Source organism: Pteropus medius, unplaced genomic scaffold (assembly GCF_902729225.1).
Source record: "Pteropus medius unplaced genomic scaffold, Ma_sr-lr_union100, whole genome shotgun sequence".
In the NCBI taxonomy this organism is placed as follows: domain Eukaryota; kingdom Metazoa; phylum Chordata; class Mammalia; order Chiroptera; family Pteropodidae; genus Pteropus; species Pteropus medius.
Window position 1 is genome coordinate 30,043,497 of NW_024352787.1, and position 9,249 is coordinate 30,052,745.

Below are 9,249 nucleotides of genomic sequence, written 5' to 3' on the forward strand. Positions count from 1 at the left end.
TGAAGACTCCTACACGCCATCTGTGTACCGGACAGCTCTGTGACACTCATCAGAAGCTAGCTTCCCAAAGGTCACACACCTGGAAAGCCTCAAGGTAGGGCTCTAATCGAGGGCGTGCCTAACTCTGGAGCTGTGTTCTTCCCATTATGCAGATCATTTATCAGGCTGTAGCATGCATGATATTCTCATTATCTATTGCCCTGTTGCATTGTGCTTCGTATCTTGTTTACCCCAGGCCCTGGCACACAGTAGGTATTCAGTACATCTGTTAAATGATTGGATGAATGAGTACAGGATCATGCATTGCATTATCCATTCGTACTTGCTGTAAGCTATTTTCAACTTTCCTTCCCACGTTCTCGGCAGGAAGTCAACCCTATGAGCTCCCTAGTGCTCTTAGAATTCTCTAGCAGATTTCCCACAATCTTAAAATATTTGTGTTTCCACTTTTTTTTTCACTCCATTTCAAGCATGTGCATGGCCTTTATGTTCTTTTGCCTAAATTATGCTGGGGGTGGGGAGAGGCTAAGAGGCGAGATCCCCTAAAGGCAGTAAGAGAGGAAGGCAAGGAATCTCGGATCTTGGGGGCACAGACGTGGGATCCTGCGAGTCACAAGGCCCCGTGGGGGTCTTTGCTTTCGGAACTGAAAGACGCGACAGGGTCCTATCCTGTGATAGAACAGACAACGCTGCTGTGAAGGCAGTTGGCTTTGGGTGTCTGGGTTCCCACCCTCAAATATCCCCCGGCCCCACACACAGCGAAGAGCCACAGAGCCAGGCTGCCTAATTGTAAGGGCCCAGGATGCTGGGACTGTCGAGACGTCAGTGGACCACAGATCAGAGGCCCTTCCAACATCTGATGGTGCCATGTTCTCGTGCAACTTGAAGAAGTGCAAAGACTCCAATCATTCCTGAAATTCATTCTCATGGGTTAGGGCTCAGCGTTGAAATGAGTTTATCCAAAGCAAACACAGTACGTCGATCCCTCTGAAAGTCAAAGGTTTGGTCTCTCCTTACTTAACCATATTAAAGAGAGTGTGCTTGGTGTCTCAGAAAGGGAGGTGAACAAGGAGTGTCTTTGGGGCTAAAGGCATAGGAAACAGACAAGAGGCTCGGTGTCATCTCAGAAGTGTTGCAGGCCTGAGAGTTCCACAGTGGAAGGGAGGACTCTTGCCAGCCCCTCACCCCCAAATGGAGTGATGGCCAGACTACCAAGGAAAACGGTTCTTTGTGTCATCAGGCGAGTTGAACCCAGGCCAGGGGCTCAAGGTCATGGCGAAGTGTCCAGGGCTGAAGTGGCACAGACTCACCAGAGCTTCCAGCCTCCAGGGCCAGGGAGGGCCTCGTGGACAAAAACATCTCAGTGACACCTGGCGGGCGAGGTCCCGAGGCCTTTCCAGAACGATTGCGTCATGTGGGATTAGAAAGACAGCACAGCAATGGCTCAGTTCTATGTCCCCATCATTTCAACATCACGGACACCTGAATCAGAGTCTAGCTGAATCAGATTTAATGAATATGTCATCACATGGCATTTCTTGCACAAATTATTTGATGAATCAAGACTTTTTCCCACCGCAATTAGCTAAGAGTTTACACTTGTGATGGAGGCTCATAGTTGCAATAAATGATCTGCTCCCATAGCACATACTTACGGGGTGCTTTACAGTTTACAAAGGAATTACCACCCGTTAAAGGAGGAGGCGCTCTGAGGTTTCACAGGGGAGAGTTATAATAGACCATGTATGTGCCCTAGGAAAGAGAGGCTTGGACCACGCTATTAAAAAACAAAAAGAGATTTTAAAAAACCAATGCTATTTTTGTTATTTCTAAATTCTGCAGTAAACTATCCCAGATGTGTCACCATGTTTCTAAAATCTGAATGATGGAAATTCTCCTTCGTAGGGAAGAAATCCCCTCAGCATCCGTTCACGGGAGCCAGGAGTCCAAGGGCCATTCTCAAAACATGATCACATGAAACCAGCTATTACAGAAAAGCATCCTTCCATTAAGAATTATTGTTGCAAGGAGAAATCTTCATAACTGACAGAACTTTTGCTAGGGTTGATAAAGAATTTATAAATACATATTTGACTTTATATATAATATATGCATATATCTGATCCCTCGGGAGTTGCTGTCTCACATTTCCATCTGCACAGGGCTAAGGTCCTAAATTGAAAAGTCTTGTTCTCGAGCATGCTGGTCACTCACAGCACTCACAGCAACTGTACAGAAAATCCCAGAGCCGGGGCCCTGAGGGATGACCCTGTGAGGGTACCAGGAGAGGCTCCAGAAACATGACCTGGCAGCTCGCATCCTCAGTAGGCGTGACTTCCCACTCGGAAAGTCTTTCTTTGTCCCCCACTCCTGCCAAGCTACTTGCTGACAACTCAGGAGGAGAGGGGGGCGACAGGTTGGAGGGAGAGTTAGGCCTGACCAGTAAATCAGAGATACTTAAAAGTCACGGAGTGAGGGTATCATTTAATTATAGAATCTGGGTTACAAAGAAAACCCGAGTCAGAAGACATGTGGGAAGCAAATCTTCACGGAGGCATCATGTTGGGCAAAGCATTTTGTTTCCAGAGTTTCGATCTCTTTGTCTGTAAGACAACCAGGTGGATGTGGTGTCTGTGAAGAGTCGTTTGACCGGCGTCTCTCTATAGAAACTCGTATTTGTTCGGTGTTCATCGCTGAAAAAAAAAACACTTTGATATACGTTCTTGTCTAACCCTCTTAACAAGTGATTATAATCTCTGCTTTATGCATGAAGAGAGCAAGTCTTGGAGAAGTAAATCGCAGAGCTTATAAGGGATGGTCTGGTGCTCCACCTGGCATCTCTGGGCCACTGAATCCCACCCTCGTCTGCTCCAGAGCAGGACCTCAGGGGCCGCGGCTTCGCAAGACCTGGGCCTTATGGAGCAACAAGTTCGGGGACAGAGAATGGAACATGTCCTTAGGTCTCTTGGTCCTTCCCTATAAAGCCACCTGGTTCTCCAGTTCCTGTTGCCACTCTGATCCGGACCATCCAGCTGTGCAAACCCAGTTGCCTTTAGCCGAGGAGATGACTCAGAAAAGAGTGGAAAACTCAGATGCTTTTGCATCACTCAGCTCGTTCACGCTTTGCTCCCTCCTCCTCACAGCCATCTGTCTGTCTGTCATTGCCCTGGCTCTCCAGGTTGCCAGCCTGACCAAGCAGACTATGGAAATGTGAGCACAGTGCTGGAGGTAGAGGGTCCTGCATCAGGATACGAGCGAGGTGACCTGCCAGCGAGGCCGCTGGCGGGGGTACAGATTTCAATAACCCACATTTGATGATTGTATAAACTGATTGAGGGGTAAGCGTCTGATCACCTGAGTATGGATTTCAGGTACAGAGGACAGCAGATCTGAAGTCTACCTAAACCGGAGTGTAATACCCCAAGGAGTAGTCGTTACTGTGGATTCTTGGGTTCAACAACGTTTTCTTATGGTAAACTAAAAACCAAGTCAGGCTTGCAATGAATGCTGTGCACAACAGTGTTTTCTAAGAATTTAGTTCTTGCCAGCCTTGAAACACACACACACACACACACACACACACAAACACAAATACACACACACAAACACAAATACACGCACGCGCAAACACATACACACGTTTTGCTGAGCCCAGAGTGAATGCATATTTACTCCAACTAAAGCCACAATGAGGTGACAGAATCTGGTTTTCATTTCATCTAAAATCCTACAAAATAATAATAATGATAATAACGATGATGCATCCAAGTGCTGTGTGCCATGTTCAGTAAACCTCTGAGAATCTTCCCTTAAAATACTGGCAAGAAATAGATGCTTTTTCAAAAGAGCTGAAAATCCAGTCTGCTCTCTCTATGCTATTGAATTATTGCTTAATGAGGAGTACAGCTATGACAGGCCTCCCACCTCCAACACCTCGGCACCCGGGAAGCCACAGTCAAGGACAATCTCACCATGTGACTCTAGAGTCATAGCAACAACCGAGTGGAGTAGCAATTTCTCTACTTCCGATGCCCAAACCCGTGGCCTGGAGAAATGAGGCCAGCCTCACGATATGCACAATTACTGTCTCTTGACAAAAACCGCAACAGTCCGGTTACTTCTCAGCTCCGTGAGGTCTGATAAGGAAGAGGGCTGGAAAGCAGTGAACAGACAAACCTCTGCTCCACAGCATACAGCTCCTGATATATTGATTTTTGGCGGGGGAGAAAAACGATTATTTTACGTATTCTGTATGTCACATATTTCACCATTCTATGTTTACAAAATATGGTAACGGCCAATCTTCATCCTGAAGCTATTATGACCAGGAACCCCCACTGGCTTGATCAACTGGTGGAAATTTTCCAGGGGAATGCAATTTTAAAATATCCCTGTATATACAGTAAAGTGACTAAAATAATTTTTAAAAGAAAAAGAAGAAACCAGAAGCGCCAGTGATGTCAAACGTTGGCAAGATTTTGAGCAACTGTAATTCTCGTATGTTGCTGGTGGAATCATAGCAGCATGACCGCTTCGAAAAATAGTTTAACAGTTTCATATAAAATTTCATATATAATCACTATAGGACCTAATAGTCCCAAGTAAAATAAAAATACATCCATGCAAGGTTTATTCACAAATGCAGAAAATTGGAAACAACCCAAGTTTTCAGCAAGAGCCGAAGAAATGAGTAAGTCACTGTGTATTCACACGACAGAATAAAAGGGAGCAAATTACTAATGGCCAGGACAATATGGATACGTACCAAAAAAACATTACACTGAGCAAAAGAAAAAGGATGCGAAATAGTTCATATTGCGAGACTTCACTTGTGTGAAATTCTAAGAAAACCAAAACTAATATATGTGATGAAAGCAGGTCTGTGATTGTCTGAGTCCAGACAGGGAGGAGTTTAGCTGCAAAAAGATGACCAAGCATTCGGGGCGACGTGATACGTCAATTGTGGTAGCATTTGCATGAGTATACGTTTGTCCAAACCCACTGAAGGGTACACTTAAAATAGGTACACTCAATTATACATTATAGCTCAAAAAAGTTTTTTAAAAATGCATCCCCTGTGGTCCTACAGAATTCTGCAGCGGTCCCTAGACGTGCTCCAGCATAAGCTCCTAAGTATCTCCCCACCGCCCCCGACCGGGAACCCGGCGCCTCCCTGCTAGCTTGCTGCCTGCTGCCCTCCTAGCCTCCTGCTCATCCTCTCCTCTATGCAAGAGCAGTTTCAAGGTCAACATCTACCCTTGATAATCCAAAATAGGAAATATCATCCATTACGTTCAAGAAAAAGTGGAACAATGTGTTTTTTGGTCTATAAACTGGATAAGACAATTTCGATAGTTTATGTCCTAAAACGTAGGTTGCTCGGTCCTAACACAGATCATGGCGTGGGGTCCATCAAGCCATGTTTCTTCAGCTTCGTATAAATAGAAGGTAAGACATCCGCACCCGTCCAGTGAACAAATATTTGTTCAATAACACACATAGAATGTGTGCTTAAGAGCACGCGTGCGCACACACAGTCTTCCAAAGAATGGTGACGATATTCTCATGCAGAAAAATCAAAATCCAGATCTCAGAAAAAATTGAGTTTTCTAACCGTAGCTAACTCTTCTGCTAACATGTCCAAATTTACGCAGTTAACAAAACACGGAATAAAGGAAGACAGGCACAGGTAGACAGAGGCGGAAAACACACACAGAGCCTTCAATCCTGAGTGAGAAAATGCGTTAAAAGTTAAAACTGAGCAATTTAGGTGACTGTCTGAGGTCAGAGTGATCACGAACACAAATGCAGGTGACATGATGGTCCAGTATGGAAGAGCTGCGGAGAGATGGACAGAGATATGTACATGGATGTGTATGTACAGACAGACAGACGATGACGACAGATCATAGGTAAAACTCAATATAGATTTTGAAATTCTCGTAAAGAATTCTTGAGTCGCCACAAAATGTCTACCGACCCTCAGGACTGGATTCCAGTTTGAGGGTCATTGTCTGGGGATTTTTTTAAGCATGGGAAACAAAGAACTCTCTCTCAGTTTCATTAACGTGAAGCAACTGGGCATTTCCAACCCCGCAAGTGACATAAACTGCGCGGTGGGCTCGTCATGACAAGACTGAAGCCATCTACGTTTGAAAGCTGGACATCACCCAGAATTTGAGAAACTGCCAAAGATACGCAGTATCTCAGACGGAACGCCGGATTTTTTTCCTTGAGGCAAAAGAAGCACGCCTCAGAAGAACTGACATCTGCTGCTCACCTACTAAATGTCAGGCACTCTATATGTACATTGCTTATATCACCATATGCAATTTAACATAATTCTGCAATGTAGCAACCAAGAGTGGTAATTCGAAAGCATCTTACACCATTACAGAAGATGCAGACGGAACTTAAAAATCTCGTGTGAAGACGCAAACCAGTTAACTCTTCTTAGCTTCTATATTTCCAGTAAGATTTATTTTTACGGGATTTTTGAACTAATGTCTGTTTTTCTCTTCTCATTAGACTGTAAACTCCATTAGAAAACTTGTGAAACAGGGTTTTACTCACCACTGGGACCCCAGTTTCTGGCACATGGACTTTTGTGTGGTAAAAACTCAATAAATCATTGCTAAATAAGTAAAACAAATGGTTAATTTACCCTCCATAGGTTATATCCACAGGACACATGGGTTTTCTCGGTTTGAGGAAACAACCCTTAAACCCCCCTCTGTGGGAACAGAAAGCAGAATATTAATGACGACACCTGGAACTGAAGTATGGAGTCGTGAGCAGGACCTGAAAATAGGTTCCTCCGATCAAGCTTCATCTGACAAATGTTGGGCTCTGCAAAGCCTCGTAGACGCAGGGCAAGGCAACTGCTCCCAGTTGTCAGGCGGCACTGTTGGCTGAAACCAAACTAGAACAGAACCTAACAGTAAGCTGTGATCGAATATTACTCCTGGTTATGTAATACCGCCCAGGAAAGTGAGAGCTTTCCACATGACCTTGAATGCCAAAGCTGGAGCTCTGAACATCATCGTGGCTGAGATTTTTGTCCACCTCCTTGCCAGACACTCAGCAGTAAGAACTTGTCTCGTGCAGAACGTGATTTAATTTTTAGAAGAGGCGAAGAGAACGGCATACAGGATCGAACGGCAAAACGGGTACCATTTTTTCTTTCCTCTCTGCAGAGATTGGCAGGAGGGCGGGGCTCCCTTTCTTCACCCAGTCCTGTGAGACAGAGACTCTGCCCTATGTGCAAAGGGTCAGGGCCCTGACTGCCACTACCCCCGTCTGCTGTAAGGTGACATTTCAACAGCAGGAGAAGCAAGTCAAAGAAGAGCAGAGACTATTGCCTTCACCCAGCGCTCTGCTCATACAGCTGGGGTGCCATTCCAGGAGAAGCAGGCCCCTCCTTCGGCTCCCATCTCTGCAGTACTGACTCAGAGATTTTGCTCAGGGGAAGAGATAGGCCAACATAATAGGAAGACCAGAAGTTCTCCCCAAAGAAATTGCCTTTATTCACGACAAAGTGATGGGATTCGAGCTTAAAGACGTTCTCGAAAACAATGGAAATTTTGAAGGCAAGCAATTAAGAATTAGCCAGTAACCCCATGAGAGCAACGAGCCGAACCGTAGTCCAATCAGTTTACCGGAGAGAACCAGGCAAGGAGATAGCCCAAAAGGACTCTCCTGATGTCGGAACAAGCCCCAAGTCGTGGCCTCGAAAACAGCCTTGTAAAGGAGCGCAGGTGTCACCAGATTGGGCTGCAGAACAATTTATTCCCCAGGACACTGTTAAAAAAAAAACAACCAGTCAGCAATTAGTGCAGCCTAAGAGCTGAGTGTGACATGGAAAGCAGCAGATAGGGAAAGAGACAGTTAAAGAGAGCCCTGCTCAGACCACTATCACCCCCGGGAAGCTGCCCACATGCCCAAGGCAGAGCCCGGACACCAGAGGCTTCACTCCGGGTGGGGGTGGACTTCGCCGAAATAGTCTATTCAGGTCACTATCCAAATGCATGACAACGACAAGCCCTGAGGTGATTAGGGAATCAGTGTCCAATGCTGTTAAAATACATTGTCTACGACGTCCACTTTGTAATAAAAAACTATGAGGCATGCAAAGAAACAGGAAAGTGTGACCCACACAGTCCCTTAAGGAGCCATGTGTTGAATGGCTCATGCAGTTAACATTGATACCGTGTTTAACTGCAGAGAGAGACCTGGGAACAGAAGCATGTAAGCTTCTGATATTCACAGATCTAGTGATGTCCTGGTCACTTTCACCTGCCTACCCTGACTCCACAGTTCTTGCTTAATCTCATTTCTTCCTTTTTTCATGAATGCAAAATGTGCGTGTGTGAAACAATGGGTCACGTTAAAGAACTGTCCATCATGTTTTACCTTCTTCCTTATAAAATACATATCGGATATTTTTAAATTTCTTCCCCAAGTTTTGCACCCCAATTTTGACATCATCTGGCTTTTCTGAAGGCCACGATTCATTGCCATTATCCTAACTTTGTGCTTCCATACACGACATTCACTCTGTCCAACGCTTTCGCTACCAACCGTGCAAGCCGTGTCGTTGGAACAGGAGATGAAGAGTTACCGTTTGACAAGTATGAATTAGGTTAGGATTATGGAATACTGGAGACAAAGACTATTTTGTGAACTTTGAAACATAGATTCCTCACAGGTGTTAAACTAATAATAAATTTGTCTTTGGCTGGCATCTTTTATTCATCACATTCATCTTCATAATCCTGGATAACGTATCATGCCCATTTGCTTTTGAGGGCACCGCAGCTCAGTGTGGTAAGTGACCTCCCCCAGCTCTACACCTTGTTGCAATCGAGGCTGCTATAATTGTGTCCACTTTAAAATCCCTCGTTCATCTACAGCCACGCCACCCTGACCGAGCCCGATCCCATCTGATCTCAGAAGCGAAGCAGGGTCGGGCCTGGTCAGTACTTGGATGGGAGACCACCTAGGAAGATCAGGTGCTGCAGGCGTAAAAAATAAAAAATAAGGGATTGTAAGCTGACAAGGTCCTTGCGATCTATGAGGTCAACCAAGGGTTGCCTTGCCTAAAATAAATAAATAAATTAATTAATTAATTAAATCCCTCGTTCTTCTCAAGCTGCCAACCTTACCCATGTAAACCTCAGCTCAGAAGACCGTTTCCAGCATCTCTGTGATGACCGATCTTTTATTTCGAGACATGGGTATTGTCTCCAT

General features: G+C 45.1%; 1 pseudogene; it reads left to right on the forward strand.

The window, feature by feature from the left end:
- The first annotated feature begins 8,904 nt into the window (after positions 1–8,904).
- LOC120591888 (uncharacterized) lies at positions 8,905–9,023 on the forward strand (annotated as a pseudogene).
- Positions 9,024–9,249: the final 226 nt, after the last annotated feature.